The sequence below is a fragment of the Neovison vison genome, chromosome 6 (genome assembly GCF_020171115.1).
Source record: "Neovison vison isolate M4711 chromosome 6, ASM_NN_V1, whole genome shotgun sequence".
Lineage (NCBI taxonomy): Eukaryota > Metazoa > Chordata > Mammalia > Carnivora > Mustelidae > Neogale > Neogale vison.
Window position 1 is genome coordinate 188,447,418 of NC_058096.1, and position 21,318 is coordinate 188,468,735.

The following is a 21,318-nucleotide window of genomic DNA, read 5'->3' on the forward strand; positions in this document are numbered from 1 at the left end:
TCTTCAGGGACACAAAAGATACCCCAAGTGACCAGAAACCAAGAATTAACTTTTCCAATATCAAGTTTTATGTTCCAGAAGAATGTACTTTATTTGACAAGAATGGACTCTGAACATGTAGGATTCCGTTGGCATAAATTCAGTAAGCATTTGTCAAGCAACCACTATATACAAGTTGCTGTGTTATAAATTGTTAGGGGTATGTTTTCAGCCCATACACAGTGGGCCCTTAGGAAACCCTGGAGAAAAAGAGAGGAGGGAAGGAAGAGAGGAGACAGGAAAGACTTAAGGCCCAGCTTCAGCCTATCCTAAAAATAAGATTCTCAAGGCAAGTGTAGGAATGGGTTGATTTAGCTAGTCACCCTCCCTACCAGTGATACTTGGAAAAGTCTGGAGACATTTTTAATTGCCCTTACTGGTGGAGGGTGGGTTCTACTGGGCTCTAGCAGGGGAAGGACATGGATGCTTCCACCCTCCCACAGGACACAGGGAAGGTCTCACAACAAAGAACTATCTTATTGAGAATGTCATCAGTGCCCAGGCTGAGAAATGCTGGTATAATAGGAAAGAAATGCAAAAATCTGCTTCAAGACAGACTAATTCCGCCTCTCCTCAATGCTAGGAGAGAGTATGGGCTTTTAAGCCAGTCACTTTTAGTCTAAATCTCAGCTCTGCTACTTACTGAGTGCTTTGCTTTCCTCATCTGTGAAATGGGAACAATATGAACACCTGCCTCACAGGGTTGCATGAGTATAAACCAACATAACACATGCATAGGGGTTAACATTGAGCCTAATGCATGGTAGAGTCCATATGTGCTACTGATGATAATATCTGGCCATGATGATGTATTTTCTTGGGAAATCACCCCCTTTCTGCCTCAGTAATTCTGCAAATATGGTTTCTCCTAGAATACTCCCTCCAACTTTCCATCCTTCCACCCACCACCCAATTGCACTCACTACCACTTCTTTGAACTCAATGCAAAGATTAGTTCTGCCGAGAACATCTCCTCACTTTCACCACTGCTTGTTTTCTTGCCTTTCTACACATTTTCTCATACAAGTATATCCACAGATCTGCAACCACAGGCAAACTGAAAGCTTGGTCAGGGTCAAGGTGAGCCTTATTGTCAACAACTGCTGTAGGTACACTATAACTGTTGCCTGAATGAATGAAGAAATAAGTGCATTACCTTAAAATTAACACTAAAGGCAAGTACCAAGTTCTACGGACATAGGCTGAAGGGGAGACCCATTTGTTTTTGAAGAATTCAAAAGCTTTCTTAAGTTGCAAGTTGAAAGGTTGAATTTCAACAGGCCATGATGAAGGAAAAACATTTCACTAATGTGAACGTTTGGCACATATTTTCTTAGAACAACGTTTTAGTTATTTATAGAGTAGTTTTAGATTTATAGGAAATTTGTGAGGATGGCACTGTGAGGTCCCATATGCCACACCCGAAAATTTCCTATTTTTATTCCACTAATATTAACATCTTATATGAGTATGCTAAGTTTGTTAGAAGTAATGGATTAAAACTGATACATTATTATTACTTAAAGTCTATGCTATATTCAGATATCCTTAGTTCGTACCTAATGTCTAATTTTTCTGTTCCAGGGTACCATCAAGGATGCCACATTATATTTAGTGGTTTTATCTCCTTAGGCTTCTCTTGGCTATGACAGTGTTGCAGACATTCCTTCCTTTTTGACGACCTTGACAGTTTTGAGAAGCATTGTTCAGGTTATTTTGTAAAATGTCCCTCAGGTGGGATTTATCTGATGCTTTCCTTATGATTAGACTGAGGTTACGTGTTTCCCACAGAGGGAAAGTGCCATTCTCATCACATCATATCAAGGGTACATACTATCAACATGACTTACCACTATTGAAATTGACCTTGATCACTTGGCTCAGATAGTGCTTGTCAGATTCCCCCACTGTAATATCACTCCTCCCTGCCTTTCCATACTGTCCTCTTTGGAAGGAAGCCACTAGGTGCAGTCCACACTTAGGGAGTAGAGAGTTATGTTTCACCTGTCTGAGGTTACAATATCTACTAAAATTACTGGGAATTCATCCACATGACAGATGTGTCTCCTCCGTCTCATCTACTTACTTATTCAATCATTTATGGACTCACAGATGTTTGTTTTACACACTGGGTTATAATCCAGAACTACGTTATTCATTTTGTCCCTCCGAATAGTCCAGCCCTGGCCACTGTGAGCTCCTTCAGTTGGTCTCTGCGTTCTGTCTCCCTGTATGGCCCCTCACCCCTTTTTTGAGCACTTCCTTACTTTCTGACTCTATAAGATGTCTCAGGCTCATCTTACATATTTCCTACCCCATTACGAGAACAGATTCCTCTAAGGAGCTGGTCAGGGCGTTTAAAAAAGGATGTTAGCATAGATGGAACTAAGGAGCTGACATAGGATTAAATTGGAGAAAGGTGCCCTCTCCAGAAAGAGTACTTGGTGTGATTCTGTTTCAGTGAGGCACTAATGGGGATTTTGAAGCCAAGAATGGATAGGATCTAGATATTGTTCAAGAGTGACCCCCCCCCCACAGCTGCTGTGTTAAGGAGGAATTGGGGAAGCACAAAATGGCAAAGCAGAAGAAACAAAAGGCCAACTCAAAGTTCTGAGCAGAAAGTAAGGGGGCTTGAACCTGGAACATGGGAAGAACATCATACTGTTGCTACATGCCCTTCACTGGGATGAGGGTTAATGAAACAATAGGGCTGTTCACACACTGAACTCCTCAACCCAGATTCCTGCAATCAAGTTGCTTTAACTTGTAATTGTCAGCTCTAAGTACTCTTAGCCAGTTCAGTAATTGCTGAAAAACCCACCAATTTTAAAGTTACCACTTGGCTTTCACACAAGAATAGAGCAACATTTATGAGTGAAAATGGCACAAGCTATAAAAAAGCTTCTAGGATATATCTTGAATCTCATTTACACTTAAGTCAATCTGATTTACATTTAAGTCAATGACAGACATGCGAAATCATCCAGATCATTGCCCAGAGTTAAATAATGTGGACACTGAGGCAGCCACTGGAGGCCCAAAGTCAGTCTCTCCTACCACTCTTGTAGATGAGCCAAAGGAACAGTTCCGGGTCAGCTCAGGGCTCACTGACATTTACTGAATTCCAACTGGATGCCGGACACTGCACTTGGCACTTTACCTACATTATTTATAAACCTCCCAGTAACTGTAAAAGCTTTTATCCCCACTTTACAGGTGAAAAGCTGAGACTCAGAGAGGTTGAATATGAATAACATGTCCCAAATTATGTAAATGTGAATCTGTCTGCTGGACTTCGAAACTCTGCTTTTGTGCATCTTGTCACAAGTCATCATTCTTTGTTGATAAAGAACTTCCAAAAGGAAGATGACACTTTGCTTACAAAGGCTATCAAGGTTAAATATCCAATTCACTCTTCTTTCCCCAATTATACTCAGACCCTCTTGCTACCACCCTTCCTTCCGTCGCTCTCCTTTAGGGATGCTGGTCTCCTTGTAGGCTACTGCCTAAACATGGCAGGCGTGGTCCCTCTCAAGGGTTACTCTGAAAAGAGCCTGGCGTTGCCCCAAAAGAGACGCATTTGGTCTTCTTGACAAGTTGAACTACGTCCCACCTGGGACATGGCAAATTCATGCTCTCTCCACATCTTTGCGCAAAATGTCATTTTTTTCAGTCACACTTGACCACCCTATTTAAATCATAATTCTCTTAGAAAGCATTCACGATCTCCCTTGTTTTGCTTCATGTTCTTACCCATGTCACCTCCAGAATATTTGCAATTTTCAATTACTGTATGTACCTTATTTATTTATTATCCTGATTGTCTCTATGTCTCCCCACTCCCCTCTCAAATAACCTCCTCAAGGACAGGAACACCTATTGTTTATTTATTAAACATTGTCTGGCATAGTATTATTAGTATTTAACAAGTGTTTAACAAGTAACACAGTCCCGTAACTAGTGTGACAGCTACTGTCATACAGGAGTTAACCGCCTAACTGCTTACTATGTTCCTGACATCATGATAAATACATTATAAACTTTTAATTTATTTTCTGTTTACCAAAACCCAATGAGGTTATAGCTGCCCCCATTTCACAGGGTAGGCAACTGAGATCAAGAGCAGCTAAAAAACTAGCCCATGTTTTAACTACCCAGATACCTATTCTCTGGCAGCATATGGACCAGAGCCAAGATCTTCTGACCTCGTCTGCAGTGCTCTTTAACCCAGTACCACTCAGGCATACATGCTGACATTTCTCTGAGAAGGGGAGGAGAACTCAGTGACTGGATATTAACATGTGCCCCATTTTCATGAAAACCTTATGTATAAAGTCAGTGACCCCAGACCATGTCTTCCTTGGGCTGACAGATGATGGATTTGCACACGGGAAGCCAGAGAGGTGTTGCTCTAAATAACAAGCTCATCTGGTCTTGACAGGTTCAACTACAGCTTCAATTTACACCACCTTGTTAGGTATGCCAGTGTGGAATATGCAACCAGGTCCTGGAGCCCATAGGACCCTATAATTTAGAAAGTCTGATTAGACCTGTCATAGCCAATTCTCTTGAATCCACAGGTTTATATCTGTGACCAACCTAGCCATAGTCAACCAAAGCAAGTTCATCTTCCAATCCCTCCAGACCATGAAACCCTGGTTCACTGACTTACGTTGGCAAAATAAAAATATTAGACGATTGACAGGAAGTAGCTCAGTTCTTTTATAACCACAGGGAGATAATTTTTCAAGACCCTCTGCAACTGTGGTCTTACTAACCTATTGTCCTCATTAGCAGGCTGCTTGAAAAGGGGACTAGAAACTAAAACATCTCCCAGCTTTGTTCCTGATGCATAAGGATCATCATAACCCTTTTTGGAAACTGGAAAATTGTTCCTTTAAATCTATTTTATCTGCATTTTAAAGATTACCTAGTGCACTGTCCTTTCAAACCTAACTGCCAAGGTTATTGCAAAATCATAATGATAATATTTGTCATGTAAATGTCTTATAGACTTTGCTTTGGTGCCAATACCAATCCACTCCTAAATTTTATCTTAATCCAACTCAAAATGATTTCAAGCCAAGCTATGGCCTCTCAAAGCAGTCATTTAAGTGCTCAGAAAATTGAGCTTCCTTTTTTGCTTATGGATTATCTGGAAAATGGCCTCTTTTCTGGATTTCACACTGTATCTGTAGTTCCAGCAAATACAATGATGAGGTCACCTATTAGCTAATGGCAAAGAATGTGGCGTAAAGAATAAGCCAGTATAAAGGTTGTCTGTACTATTCGGATTTTCCAGATTATTGCTAATACCATCACTTGACTTTGTCTATGGGAAAACATCTTAGATAAAATATAAGAAATTTGCCTCATACCTTAAATCTCATTTTATAAGAGGTCCTATTGTTCTTTTAGATTAGAAGGTAAATGCAGCAATTACCCAGCTAACACAGGTCAGTTGAAAACCATTAGATCTGTTAGATGAACATCAATTCCTGTTCTCCCTCTACCACAAATTTTCTAAATGGTGTCCTTGCTTCTCACTCTTTTTGTCCATGTTCACCCAAGTGGCAATGGCCAAGGCCCCTGCAGGGAAGCTCCATGGGGTAGCTCTCCACTTTCTTTTCTGCTTTTTCTCTTCTGTTTGTCAGACCTCTGAGTACATTATCAAAACCTATTTTTAACAGGAAGAGAAAGTTTCTAATATCCAAAAAGGGGGTGGGGTGAGAAAGATAGCATTTCAAGATTATTTCTGGCAGCAGCAGTGCTCTCTGAGCTGGAGAAGTTAAAAAAATGCCAAGCCCAATATGCTTCTAGCAATGATCCCTCCTTCCCAGCTCAATGCATCACTGTCTTGCTCTGCACAAGCAAGGAAACACAAAGAAGATGAATTGCTAAGGCTAACGTTTCTCTTAAAACAAGTCCCCACTGATGACAATGATATGTCAAGATAGAAAGAGATGATGAGCTTAGAAATGACTGGCAAGCAGGTGGTCAAAAACTTGAAGGCTGGCATCATGAAACAGGGTCGGCTCCCACAATGGTCATCTAAGAGAGCTCATACCAAGCCATTAGATTCCTCTGGGCTATGAGCTGGGTCAGCCATTTAAGAATGGGCACTTACGGGAAACTGCTAATGTCTGATCCTTTTCATCTGCCTGGGAATTTGATGTTCAGTAGTTTAGTGTGGTTTGATGACCTCATGTCAATGACAAAGCATGGCCAAGCAATTCAAAATGATCACAACACCAGGTTTTCTGGGAAAGGAAATGCTGGGGAAGAGTATAAAGTTGGAATAGAAGAGAATCATCTTAAAAATAAGAAAAGAGAGAATACAAGTCTAAACCTTATACTTTATTTTTATTTTATTTATTGATTTCTGCCCCCGGACTCCTCACTCAGGTATTTTTTAGGTGTCCTTGAACCATACTGACAGTTAGATGCCCCTGCTATATGATTTTACAACCTCACATTCTCCCAGAATAATATTCAGAATGTATTATTTTGACATTTCAAATAATCTTTTGCTTTTCCTTTAAAGGGTAAAGGCAGCAATTTTTCTTTTTTATCACTCTATTCCTAGTACTCAACTTGGAATCTAGCCTATGTTTGGTCTGTAAATATTTGTTGAATGAACCTCTTCCCCAAAGATTAGCTTTGGATCCCCATGGTATGATCTCTTCACAAGCCAAACTTCTCTTTTGTAGCGTATCTCTTAGCAGGAATGTTTGGTCCACTGCTTGTCTATCCTGCTGGGCTGGACACTCCGTGATAGCAGGACCACATCTTGTTTACTTCTCTATCCCTGGTGCCTGGCATAAGAGTAGGAATTCACATGTTGCTAAAGGACTGAAGGAAGGTAGGAAGGAAGGGAGGAAGGAATCAAATGAAGAAAGAAGGAAGGGGAAAAGTGAGGGGGAGAAAGAGTAAATAAAGAGGGAATAAAAGAAGGGAAAAGAAGAAAACAGTAAAAATTAATCTTCCTTGGGGGATCTTTTCCTATTCAAATCATCATTATGTGATCTTTTAAGAAAACGAACTTGAATGATAGATGTAGCTTTTGCCAGGAAGTGACCTTTTAATACATCTTCTAGAAAAATTGTCTTGGAACTTTGGTTTGGGGTAGAGCCAAAAGGCACAAAAGACAAGCTTTTTATTCTGCACAGAATGACTAGAACATGAAATAGCAATTAAGAGGAACCGTAAGGAAACTTCAGTCCTCATTAAAAGTTTAGCCAGGACATATCTGCTTCTGGTCGAGGGCAACTTTTGGAGGAAATGAATAAAACGTAATCAAGGAATGTTAAGACGGACATCATTATTCAGATCCTTCCATTTTCACTTCATTATACACGGTCCCTCTCTTTAAAAGCTGTGATGTCTAAGACAAAGCACAGATTTTTTTTTGAGATTCACTTTTATAGGACGTCGTGATCAAGGCCTTATAAATAGTTCTCTTGGAATGTATTGTAGTGGATGTCAGAAATGCATATTTAAGACTCTGTTAAAAATGCTTTATTGACCCAGTAGACTGGAAGGAAGCTCCAAGTGTCTCTGTCTGTAAATCACTGACAAGAGAGACACTAATGGATCCTTAAGCATGTTTTGGTCGAGGAGGCCAAAATGGCTGCTTGATTTGTTTATGCTTCAGATTAAACAAATCACCATCTCCCCCCTCCTAGGGCTCTGGAGTATGTAAAAGACAGATGAATGTAGGAATGAAGAACAAATTCGGGGCTGGGCAGTCCTGTTTGAGGCAGTATATAGCATCATCAATAAGATCACAGATTCTAGAGTTAGGTTGCCAAAATTCAAGTACCGGGTCTGTTGTTTCCAGTCATTTTCCATGCTGTGCCTCAACGTTCTCATCTATGTGGATAATAATAACATTAATTTCAGCTGTGCTGAGGACTAAGGGAGTATGAAAATTAAATAAGTAGAGGCAGTTATAATAATACCTCCGCTCAGAGTGAGCTCTGAAAGGTATTCTGCTGTTAGTAATAGTGTTGGAATCAGGAATATGACTGAGAAAAATTTTGACCCTTTCCAGGTTTTCTTTTGTTTCACTAACATGAACCATTTCTTACACCTGTATCCCTACTCTCAGTCCAGGCCAATGACTGGGAAACATTTAGACCCTACTATTCCCCTAAAATGAGATCGCTAAAAGTAATGTAATACGGGAAAAAACTCATCACCCATCCCCCAGATTTCTCCTTTTTTTTTTTTTTTTTTAAGGAAGAAAAGGGCTTATGGATATGCTGAAACTCTACCACAGAAATCATTTTTAAGAACAGCTCTAACAACATGGAAATAAATTTTACCTAAAGATACACCAATGAGCTCATAAGATGAACACCTTTGATTCTTTAGTGTTCTTTAAATAGTACAGAACTTTGACTCTTTCCAACAAGGTTGCCTTGGATAGCAACAGCAGGGGGGCAACCCAAGTGATGGTTTAGATATTCAATGATGAAGAATAAAGAAGTTGTATTCTACTTTTTGGTGAAGGCAAAGCTTTCAGCAAAGGTTGCTGAGCAGAGAGCCTGATGCGGGGCTCCATCCCAGGACCCTGAGATCCTGACCTGAGCCGGAGGCAGAGGCTTTAACCCACTGAGCCACCCAGGCACCCCAAAGTGGTACTTTTAGAAGAAAAGCTATGTCCACTGTTGCCGTCTAAGGCACTACACTCATCTAGGTCCTACTCAGATCTCCTCCAACTTTTTGCCTAAACTGGGAATCCCTGGGCCAGCTGGGTGATAGGTTATAAGGATTTTCTTCTCCATTGCTAGCTCTCAAGGCTGGGAATGAATGGAAACAGTTTTTAGCACAGACAGACAACCCTATTTTACATGAGCAACTCCTCTGGCTATGTTTATTTCCTGAAGATTACATGAAACACTGACCTGGAAGGTCGAATATGTTAATATTGAAATGGTATTTCAAATAAACTAATTTGGGTTACTAGCTGGGTGACTAGGAACAAGTTGTAATCTCAAATCTCTGGTCCCTCATAAAGAAAATGCCCAATTCTATAGGATATTAGAATTAGAAAATTGTGCATCAGTACACCAAACAGCTCTCAGAAGGCAAATAATAAATAAAAGCTAACGTTCTTATGGTTAACATAAAAAAAAAAAAAAGAAACCCAGTTTTAAAGACAACCCTGGAGGCAGTTTCTTCTTGCACAAGTTTTGATGGAAGAACAGAATCATGAAATGCTGAAAGATGGAAGAACTTACCTTTCAGCCTCCAGGACCTCATGTCAAATGTCTGAACCGTTCACGCAATGGTGGATCTAATTGTGTTTTCTTTGTTGAACCCTTGCCTATCTGCTCCTACATCTTTATTCATTTGTCTCTGTGTGTCCTCATGGCATTTATTTAATGGCATACAACTAGTAATTCTCTCTGAGTTCGAAGTCCAACAACAATTATACACTTGTTTTATTCACTTAACATGAGATTCTTCTATTATCCTTTGCAGGTTGAGTATAGCGGATGTTAATAGGAACATGGATGGTAATTATACATAAAGTCCATTAGGAAAACAGAAAAGTCCAGCCGCAAGATAAAGCAGACAGTGCAATGAATCCAAATCCATCACCTCTAAGCCATAACTGTTCTCTGACATTTTTTTCCTCAAGCTAAACAACAACAACAACAAAAATGTCCAAGGAACATCATTTCTGACTTGGCTGAGAAGCAAAGACAAGAAGGTTAAGATACACTCTGAGATAATCAAGGAAGAAAGGGACCATAATATACTTTCCTCTGAAAGAAGTATTCTCACCTTAGGGGCTGATGCCCACCAGTGGGTCCCCCTGCTGAGTCAGGAACTGGTCTTAAATCGCAGGCTCTTCCTTTAGTATCTGTTTAGTAGATATGGATATGAATAACCATATCCATCCGTGGGCTAACGATGGATTAGCTCCTAATTGAATTCGTAAGCATTCTGGAAATCTGTTCCACAAACATTAAAATTAGCATTTTGCATCCACTGGCTTTTATCATGAAGACTTTTGTCAGGACGCAGTCTCTGCAGAAGTGAGGGCTGGGGTTCCTACAAGTTCCGAGTTCCTACAAGTTCCTACAAGTCCACATGTGGGGCAATGGCTAAGAGTACAGTGTTCAGGTTGGATTTGGGAGCTCTGGCGGCTGAGCTGAAATACTGCCTTCTCCCTTTATTAACTGTATTAACCTCAGGAAAATGTCTTAAGCTTTTCATTCTTAGTTTTATCGTCTGTAAAATGGGGAAGGTAATAGTGCTTTCCGGATGAGGATGTGAGGGCTGGTGTGTGAACACTGGCAAAGCACTTAGAACAGTGCCTGAAGTGTAGGAATAATGCAATTTCCTGCTATTAATATTCTTGCTATTATTCGTTTTAGCCATGGCAGCCATCAAAACTGCTAAATGACTGTCTCTGGCTCTCTTCCTCCTGGGCTTACTGGTATTCTTAGCCCCCTTGTGGGAGGTGGGGCCATGTGACTATTTCTGTGTTCATACAAGTGACTTACCACTTCCAGGCCAAGTTTTTAAATCCCTGTGCAGGACTCTCCCAGGCTCTCTTCCTGCTGCTGTGACAACCCAGAAATAGCTTAGATCGGGGGTCCGCAAACTTTCCCTATAAAGGTCCAGATAGTAAATCTTTTTGGCTTTTTAGGCCATCTGGTGTCTGGGGTTAATTACCAAACTCTTATTTCACATGAGAGTATCCATGAACAATACCTAGACAAATGAGTGAGGCTGTCTGCTGATAACATTTTATCTTTGGAAACTGAAACTTGAGTTTCATGGAGTTTTTATGTGTCACCAAATATTCTTTGGAGGGTTTCTTTAGCCACTGAAAAAGGTACAGGCCGTCCTGAGTTCATTGGTGATGCAAACCAGATGGTGGACCAGATAGGACCACTGGGCCATCGTTTGCCCACACTTGTTCCCTTGTTTTTAGATGATGTCTGCTTCAGCAAGTCTAGTCGTGAGTGACTTCTACAAACACAGCCCCCCTGTCGAACCACGAGAGGCATGGTGCTTGATCAAGAAATACAACTTGGTTGTTTTAAGCCAATAAGATTGGGGGATGGTTTGCTGGTCAATCTGTATGTTAGCCTAATCTGCCTAATAAATTATTAGAATAATAAATTATTATTCTATTTTATTATTCTACTAGAATAATAAATTATTCTTTCATATAATTTAAGTCAAAGAAGTCTCTTACCCCCATAAGAGCATTTCAATAACTTCTATAAATATGTGTAGTGGTAAGTGGGGGCGGGAGGGCAGTGTCCAAGGCTTTCACCTGTGAAGTACAGTCTTTCAAATTTGTACCTTCCTTGGAGAACTAGAAAAAGATAGAGCCGCTTAGCTTCCTCTGTGCGTATACCTCATCTGAGCCAAGAATCTGGCCCCTGTCAGCTTGATATTTTATCGGGTGAGCTGAAAGGTAATAATAAAAGGATATATTTATTTATATGATGAGATTGTGCCTCACACTCACAGCCAGAGAGAGCAGAAACCACACATTTAGAGGGAAAGAAGACAAACAGAAACTCTGATTTGTGTTACACATTGTAGAAGTCATTAACTATGACTCAGGTAGAGAAAGTTATTACTCCCCTTTTAGACAGTGATGACAATTTAATAGTATTTGACTCTACTGAGTTACATACGGTGTCCAGAGGCACTGAAAGGGACTGTTTATCAAGATGATAAACAAGGTTTCATTTCATCCCTGGCTGCAAGGATGTGATCAGAAGTCTAAGGCCACCCGAAATCACTTAGTCGGGCCACCAGGCAGAGGAGAACCTACTTGGGATTGTCTGCACTTGAAATGAGCCTCACTTAACGGACCTTCTCTGAGCAGGTCAGCGCTAAGCAAGGTATGTGTGCAGGAGTGTGTGAGGACCGGGGCCGGTGGTGTGGACGTGAGGGCTGAGGGAAGGATATTAGTCCTACTCAAAACCCCACTCTCTGGGAATCCCATACTTTACAGGTTTTAACAGAGTTAGTTTTGCCTTCTTGGTTGGGGAAAGCAGGCTGGGTAGATTTTCAACACACCCAGGAGTGTAGAACAAGTTTGTATGGGTAGGTATAATAAACCCTTAGAAAATAAGTGATTTTTTCTTCATGTTATTACTATTATTTCTGTTAGATGTGGCAGCCATGAAAGCCATTAGTCATGTCTACTCTGCAGTAGGTCCCAGTTCTTTCTGCCTGCCCAGCAGACATTCCCATATCTACTGGTGAATCCTTCTTGGTTTTCCAGGAGAAGCCAAGGGTCTTCTTTCCTGTTCCCAAATCACAGAGTTTTGGAGATGCTGATTCTGTCCCCAGTCCAGGAGAAGGCACAAGACTTAGGACTAGCAAAGTGGACCTGACTTCTCTTAGATTGCTATATGGGCTGATACCTGGCCTAAGCCACACACAGTGAGAACCAACTGTAAAACATTTATTCCTGAGAGAAGAAATTTTTTTTCTGCAAGAGTTTCTGATAAAAAACTGTAAGTTTGGAGCTAGGCACTATCTTAGTATCATGATTAAAAACTTCAGATAAATGGAGTCAACACAGAGGGAAGCCAAGTGGAAAAGTGCAGTGTTAGCAGGCACCATTGATGGTGCTGCTTGATGCAACTGTGCCTGAAGGTGAAAGCTGAATTTTAGCCAATACATGCCTTAAAAAAAAAAAAATAACTTTAACTTATATATTCTGCTACTTGCAATAAAAAGAATCATGAAATACAGTTATAATCTAGGCTCAAAAATTATCTGCAATTACTGTCTGCAATTATCTTTTATTCTTTTCTATGAACTTTTTTATAGGCAGGTCACTATGTTAGGTGCTTAAACTGAACTTGATAACACCCTAACTGCCACCTCCTCAGGGAAGCCTTCCCAACTTTCCTAATTAGGTCACTCATATCCTCCCTCCCATTCTTAATGCTCAGAGCACTGTGACTCGTTTCCCTTTAGCACATTTATAACTGAATTTAACATGTGTTCAACAAATACTTTTCATGACTGTCTGTGCCCTCTAATTAGTAAACAGCCACATGAAGCAGGGGCCATAACTGTTTTCATTGATCGTGGCATCCTGAATGCCCAGCACAATGCCTAACTGGGGAAATCATGTTGCTAACTCAATACTTCTCTTCTTTTTCATAGAACTAGGACACTAACTTTGAGCAGAGTGACCAAATGTCCACACACTCAAAAATATTTTTCTCTTCTATTAGCAGTGGGTGGAAGCACGACATAGTTCTTATCACTGGGCTACAAATTAAAGTCTGGTAAGTCTACCTAGGGAGACTTTGCCTTCCTGACATATTAACTACCCCTTTCTATTTACCATGTTCTCCATCCTGCCTGTAATGCAGGCTTGCCGGCTGGAACTACAGTAGTCATAGTGTGCCAATGAAAGAAAGAAAGGCAAAAAAAAAATAAATAAATAAAATAAAAAAAAAATGCCCAGAGAATCAGAGAGATTCCAACCTTGAGAGTTTTTGGCCACTGAACCAATGTCACTAAAACTCTACTTTCAATCATTTTATTGTATGAGAAAAAATAATAAGCCACATGGCAATCTGTTTCACCTACCCATCAGTTGGGGTCTCTGTTACTTGAAACAAAATGTAGTTCTGATACATTGGCCCATGTTAGGATTTGACAGAGAGAGAGCGAGAGAGGGCAGAGGGAGGGGGAGAAGAAGGCTCCCCACTGAGCAAGAAGCCCAAAGTGGGCTCAGTCCTGGGACTATGGGATCCTGATCTGAGCTGAAGGCTCACACTTAACCATCTGAGCCACCCAGGCACCTGAGGGTGGGACTTCTAAAAATAGACTTAAGAATGGAATACAATACAATTACTCCTGTAATTAGGCTACATTATGTGGCAAGGATGAAGGGACGTCCCACCATGGATATCCCCATCTTTATCTCTGTGTAGGGTCTTACTAGTATACACTATGGAAATTCTCTCTCCTTTGCTAGCTTTGAAAAGTTTCCATGGCACAGACTTGTGGGTGGCCTCTATGAGCTGAGAACCACAAGGAGATGAATTTTACCAACAACCTAAGTGAAGCTGGAGGCAGATATTTACTCAAGGCATCCTCTGATGAGGGTCTGTGTGTCCATCAACACATACTGTCTGGTACATATTCTCACAAATGATGAGGGATTAATGAAGTAATTTCAAATTACATTTGGTGTTGGATTCCATTTACCACAGACATCTTCCAAGAATTAACAGCCTCTGTAAGATTTGTATGAATGTGAAAACATATGTTTTGCTCTTTAAGAATCTGTTCAGGGAAGAAGAGTACTTAGTAATTTTACTTTATAGCATCGAAATATAACTCTTTGTTCTAAGTTGTGAGAATTAGGTCAAGGGATGTGGAATGATCAGGGTAATTGTTCCTGGTTTCTTATCGGGGTTGAAATAATAAGCAGAAGCAAAAAACTCCTCTTGACAATCTTCACTTATAGAGACTTAGTTTCTCAAAATGCATTGTGGTTTTGTGACTACCCTGAGAATTCTTGGCTGAAATACTGGCTTTATATCTGACTAATGGGCAGATATCGACAGGTGACTCTAAATTCCTGAACCTTAATTTACTTGTCTGTAAAGTGGGGATAATGGTGACTATCACCTTCTGTAGTTGAAACCCTCTGTTCTTGCTTGCCTATGACTCACCTTAACAGCAACAGATTAACAGCATTTAATCCTTTGGGGACTGACCACCCCACCTTAGTTTCAGTGCATGGCATACGAGTGAACAAAGTCTCTAGGGTGAGATTGTGACCTAACCTAGGCCAAATAGCAAAGTCCATTCCAGTCACAAAAAATGGTTTGAGGATGAACTCATGATCCAAGTAGGGTCAGTCAGACTAAATCTGAGAGTTAGGTGGAGGTATGGGGTAAAAAGAAGCTTGCTTTCTGCTGGGCTGGAAGATATGGGCTGACCTTTGGGGAGATTCTGGGTGAGACTGAGCGGATAAGAAGACAAGTAGAGAGAAGCCATAGCAAGGGACCCAGCCCTCATGACATGTTTGAGCTGCCAGATTCAACATGGCGAACTTCACCTTTGAACTTTTTAAGTATGCCAATACACCCTCTGCTTTTTATTGTATGTGCATAGGCCTTTGGGGATTCTGTCCTCTGCTTCTCACACCACATCTAAAACTCTGGATATCTAACTCTGATATCCAACAGTTGAATTCAGTTTTGACACTAACTACTTAGAGTTTGCACACACCCACAGGTTGAAAGGATCAGTCCCCCAAGCTCACTTCAGACACCAGTCACAAATGGGGTGCCCGAAACACCTACACTTCTGTCTGATTTGGTGATAAATTTAGAGATTCCCAAGACCCACTGTCAGGTTCAATAATTTCTAGAATGGCTCACAGTACTCAAGAAGACAGTTTACTTACATTTACTGATTTATTATAAAGGGTACAACTCAAAAATAGTCAAATGGAAAAGACGCATAAGATAAAGTATGGGGGAGGGGCAGAGTGTTTTTGAGCGGACCTTCCACCCAACTGCCCAGCACCTCAATGTGTTCACCAACCCAGTTCTCCAAACCCTGCCATTTAGGTGTTTCTGTGGAATTTTCATTACGTACACGACCGATTGAATCATTGGCTATTGCTGACGAACTCAACCTCCAGCCCCTCTTCCCCCTGGAAGCAGGGGTGGAAGGTTGAAACTTTCAACCCTCTAATCATGCACTCAGTCCTGGTAATCAGCCCCCACCTGGAAGCTACCTAAGACCCTTCAGCCAACAGTCATCTCATTAGCATACAAAAGACACCCTTGTTACTCTGGCAGTTTCCTAGGGTTTTAGCAGCTGTGGCAGGAACAAGAGGCAAGGACAAAATGTCTTTCTAGAATTCCACAGGAATTAAGTTTTAGGGTTCTAACATTATACTTCACAGAGTCTTTGTGGGGACTAAATTTAAAAATGCACAAAAAGCATTAAGCACAGTGCCTGGGACATAATAAGTCCTCAGAGTGAGTAGTCATTTTTGTTGCTATTGTTGCTATTATAACTATCATCCTATCCTTTATTATGATGTGACTGGAATTTTGTTAAGCTAATATGCATATGGGTCTATAAGTACTGTTGAATATCTACAAATTTACTGAGAGCAATTGAGCAAGAATCAATTTTTTAAAGATTTTATTTGTTTATTTGAGAGAGAGAGAAGGAGAATAAAAGAAGCGGGGCGGGGGCGGGGGGGGCAGAGGCAGAGGGGGAAGGAGACTCTCTTTGAGCAGGGAGCCCTATGTGAGGCTCAATCCCCGCACCCTGAGATCATGACCTGAGCTGTAGGCAGACAGTTAACCGACTGAGCCACCCAGGCTCCCAAGAATCAATTTGATACTGATTTTCTGTGACTTCTATTGTAGGTGAAGTCCAAATAACTCAGCATATTCATCTGCAGGAATTGATAGTTAAACAATCAGCTGAACTGATTCATCATCAACTGGATGGTTAAGGTTGCATTCTTAGGAAATTCCAAGCAGCAGAGCCATGGCATGATTGGCAAAATACTACAGTGAAGTCTCTGGGGCTCAGTAACTGCCAAGCATGGATTCAAATCCCAAATCTGCTGCTTATACATCATGTAAAACAGATCTATTTCTTAATCTCTCTGAGTTTCATAAAACAGGGTCATAAGAACAACTTCTTTAAAAGATATGAGGAATAAATGCAGTAATAAAGCCTGACTCAAACTGTATAACACCATAGTCATTGGCACTTCTCATGTTTTAATTACATTGACTGATATGAACAAACCAGTTCCAGTTAAAGCAATGCAAAGTGACCTTAACATTTTTATGGTCAAACAATATTGACCAACAGTCATTTGAGCAATGCAGAAGCAATATGTAGAAGTAGGTTAATTTAAACATTTAAGTTATGTGTACTAAATGAGAGAGACATTTTCCCACCTAATGTAAAAGAATGCAATCTTTGAGATAATAAACTATTCTTTTAGATTAAGTTAGAAAGAATGAGTGACCCTGCAGTGAGAAGCCTGGGAAAAAAAAAAAAAAGGTCATTCTTCTTTGATTAGATGTCAGTTTGTCAGCAAACATTTAATGAATGATCATTTGAAAAAGCAGAACATGGTTACTGAAGAGTCAAGTTCCTTCAAGAAATAGTCATGTAAGTTAACGATTTTAATGAAATAACATCAGGGAAAAGCTGGCCAAAAAGTACATAAATTTCAACCTGAGGCTAAAGTTTTCTTCTTCACAGCAAATTATATTCAGGTTAACGGGGTCAACCTGGGGATTGCAGCTACTGAGGAAGCCTCCTGGGCTCATAACAAGGTTCTGCTAGAGTCAACAATGCACAGAAGCATTTGGAAGAAGCTAGTTCCAGGTGATATATGTGAACAGGTGAAGTCTTTGTGGCAAGGGCCTTCAGAGAGAATGCCTTTCTCCTATTTTTCTCCGTAGGTTTGTTTAGACATTTGTGTCCACCTAGAATGGTTTCCATCCTCTTCAACCATTTTTCACCTTCCAATCTCTCACCCCCAAACCCACCACTTTTTCTTTTCTTTCAGCACATTGTTTTAGAAAGCTCAGAAAAACAATATAAAACAGTAGCCAAAGGGCACTGTGTGGCTTGGTTGGTTGAGTATCTGACTCTTGGTTTTGGCTCAGGTCGTGAACTCAGGGTGGTAGGACTGAGCCCCACATCAGGCTCCACACTCAGTACAGAGTCTACTGAGGATTCTGTCTCTCGCCTCCTCCTGCCCCTCCCCCCCACTTGCACTATATAATTAAATAAATAAGTAAATAAAATCTTAATTAAAAAAAAAAAAAGGCAGCCAAGAGAACAGATTCGGATCACTCAAGGAACAGTTATACTCCCAGTTCTGTTATTTGACTGTGGAATCCTTGGTCAATTACTCCACCTTCAGTTTCCCTATCTATTAAAAGGATTTATTTTAAAACCCATGGTTGGGGGGGTTGGATAGACAGAAATCACAGTGGGTCACAATTACCTTAGAAAATCATTAACTCCTTCACTGGACTGGAGACATGCCTACCATGTAGGAGGTAACGAGATTTAAGAGGAAGTAGAGAACAGGAAACACAGGACGACTAGCTCTTGCCCACGCACTCCGGGCAATCCCAAGAAGAATGGTGAGGGTTAGCACCATGTAAACTGTTACTCATTCACTGTTGGCTCCAGCTCTCCCCTCCTCAAGAACAAGCAGCTGAACTGAGGAGTTCAAAGCGTGCGGACAAGCACTCCTACTCGAGGTCTTGTAAGATGAGAGAAGAAAATCAATTTCGCTCTATTATGATTTTATCTTAAATTTCAGCAATAAAAAAATTCTGTGGAACTTTATGTTCTCTCAGCCATTTAATTTAAGTACCTGCATAATACCCTCAAGTTTGCCATTTGGCCTACAAAGCAGAAACTAGTTCAGTCTTGCCCTTAACAGAAAAAAATTTGCCAATCTTTTTTGTAGTTGAGTTCAAACTCCAACTCTCCTTACGTATCTGATAAGCAGAGTGAGGGCAGAGAGAAATTAACTTTATTTATTTATTTATTTACTTACTTACTTACTTACTTGACAGTGTGAGAGAGAGAGAGAGAACACAGGCAGGGGGAATGGCAGGCAGACGGAGAGAGAGAAAAGCAGGCTCTCCGCTGAGGAAGGAGCACGATGCCAGGACCGATCCCAGGACTCTAGGATCAGGACCTGAGCCAAAGGCAGAGACTGAGCCACTTAGGCATCCCAGAAATTAACATTTTTGCTGGTAAGAGGAAAAAAAGTCTGATTTTCCCCACTCCTCCTTCATCTCAGACAGTGTGCTTGAAGTTGTAAGATCAATCATGACCATTAACCCTGGGAGATCACAGCGGCTTATCTTTCAGACTTCAGTATTTTTAATCCTACAGAACACTTAAGAATTAGTTTCTGTTATTATCCATTTTATAAATAGGAAAACTGAGACTCAGGAAGACGTACCCCAGGGCACAGTTAGTAAGGTTTGGAATGGAGCCTCTAGTTTTCTATATACGGATATTCACGATAGTGAAAACAAAATTACTGTTCACTTTGCTCTAAAAGTGTTAGCACTGATTTTGTGCAGCAAATGTCTGGTAAGTAAGCCACGGTGGAGTGGACAGTAAGGTAGAAGGGAATGTACAGAAAGAGACATGCTGTATGGAAAAGTTTCTAGAAATTCAAGTAGAAGAATTACAATTTTATAGGTCCTTATTTTAGCCAGAAGCTTTAGGTACTGAGGCATGGGAGTGACTTTTGCCAGTTCCTTTACACAATCATTAATTCATTCAACAAATATTTTGATGACTACCCATTGTTTGCTATCACTGTGCTAGGCAGGAGGATACAACAACTTAAATATCCTCAAGGTATTTACAGTTCAGTGGGAAAGACAGACCAATTTAAAAAAAAAAAATCCAATATGGTGATGTAAATGCTATGATTTTGATACACACCAGAAAGAGGACCTGACTCGAGTTTGGTGGGAAGGGGAAAATTTCTAAATGTCTTAGAACCTGAAAGATGAGGAAGATTTTCTCAGCCAATGGCACAAAGGAGAACCAAAAAATTTATAGGAGTCTCATTTAAAGAGGTTTTGCTGTAAGCAGAATGGCAAGCAATCAGTGTGGCAGAAGATTCCTGGGGTCCCATTGGGGGAATAAGGGAAATGGTCAAAAGATAACCTGGTGTAAAATTCTTAAAATTCATGTTTAAAAAGTTCTCAGTTTAAGGACACCGAGCAATAAGAAATTCTTAAAATCCATGTTTAAAAAGTCCTCAGTTTAAGGACGCCGAGCAACATGACGTGGTGGAAGCATTGTTGCAAAAGATTGTTTTAGCTTGTGCAGAACATTGTTACCCATCTTCTGCGATACACCCAAGGATAATGAATGCATTCATCCAAGGAATGTCCACGAATGTTCAGAGCTGCTTTAATCAGAATAGACCCAAACTGGAAAGAACTCAGATGTTCATCAACAGCGGAAGCAGACCGTGGAGTGCTTCTGCGAGGAAGACTCCACCGCAATGAGAAGAAGCCGCCTACTGCTGCACACCAACAATCAAGGAAAGTGGCCAGACGCCAAAGAGGATACTTATATTAATGAAACTGATTATTTTAAATTTTTTCAACTTTTTAAAGTTTTGTTAAAAGATTTTTCTTATTTGTCAGAGAGAGCGCACACAAGCAGGGAGGGCGGCAGGCAGAAGGAGAAGCAGGCTCCCCCACTGAGCAGGGAGCCAGATGCGGATTCGATCCCAGGAGCCTGGGATCATGACCTGAGATGAAGACTGACAATTAACCAACTGAGCCACCCAGGCACCCCAAGTATATTAAGGGATTTAAGCGAAGGCTTTTTTTATTTATGTGTTTTAGATAAGACTAACCTGTGGTGTTAGAAGTTAGGAAAGTGGTTACCTTGGGGGAGAGAGCAGTGAGTAGAAGGGGTCTCCAGGGATAGCTCTGGGTGGCTAGTAATCTTCTCTTTCTCGATGTGAATTATAGTATCACAGATGAGTTCAGGTAATGAAAATTCATTGATCTGTTCACTCATGACTTGTATGCTTTTTTCAACATATAGTATGTTTCCATTTAAAAAATTATTTAAAAAGAAGCAAACACTGGGGGCACCTGGGTGGCTCAGTCAGTTAAGCATCTGACCTCAGCTCAGGTCATGATCTCAGGGTCCTGGAATCAAGCCCTGCCTCTGGCTCTATGCTCAGCAGGGAGTCTGCTTCTCTTTCTCTCCCTGCCCCTCCCCTTACTCATGCTCTCTCTCTCTCTCTCTCAAATAAATAAATACAATCTTTTTAAAAAAAGAAGTAAATAGGGGTGCCCGGGCGGCTCAGTGGGTTAAGCCTCTGCCTTCAGCTCAGGTTGTCCTCAGTGTCCTGAGATCGAGTCCCACATTGGGCTCTCTGCTCAGCAGGGAGCCTGCTTCCTCCTCTCTCTCTGCCTACTTGTGATCTCTCTCTCTCTCTGTCAAATAAATAAAATCTTTAAAAAAAAAAAAGAAGCAAATAATGGAATCTTTGACTTTCCTATTTTATAATATCCCTACTCAACAGGGTTTTTACTCTAAAATAAACAAAAGAAATAAATGAACAAAAACAAAGACACTCACTTAAAACAAACAAACAAAAAACCCTAAAGTTAATCTAGAAATATTTTCCCTAATTAGTTTGGTAAAAATGATAGAAATGGCAGATATCCAGAGGTAATGAAGGCATGTAGAAAAAAA

The 21,318-nt window shown here is 40.6% G+C and overlaps 1 protein-coding gene across 3 annotated transcripts in view; it reads right to left on the minus strand.

Annotated features, from left to right (window-relative positions):
• TAFA1 (TAFA chemokine like family member 1) overlaps window positions 1–21,318 on the minus strand; it is a 584,591-nt gene that overhangs the window by 121,464 nt on the left and 441,809 nt on the right. The window lies entirely within an intron of this gene.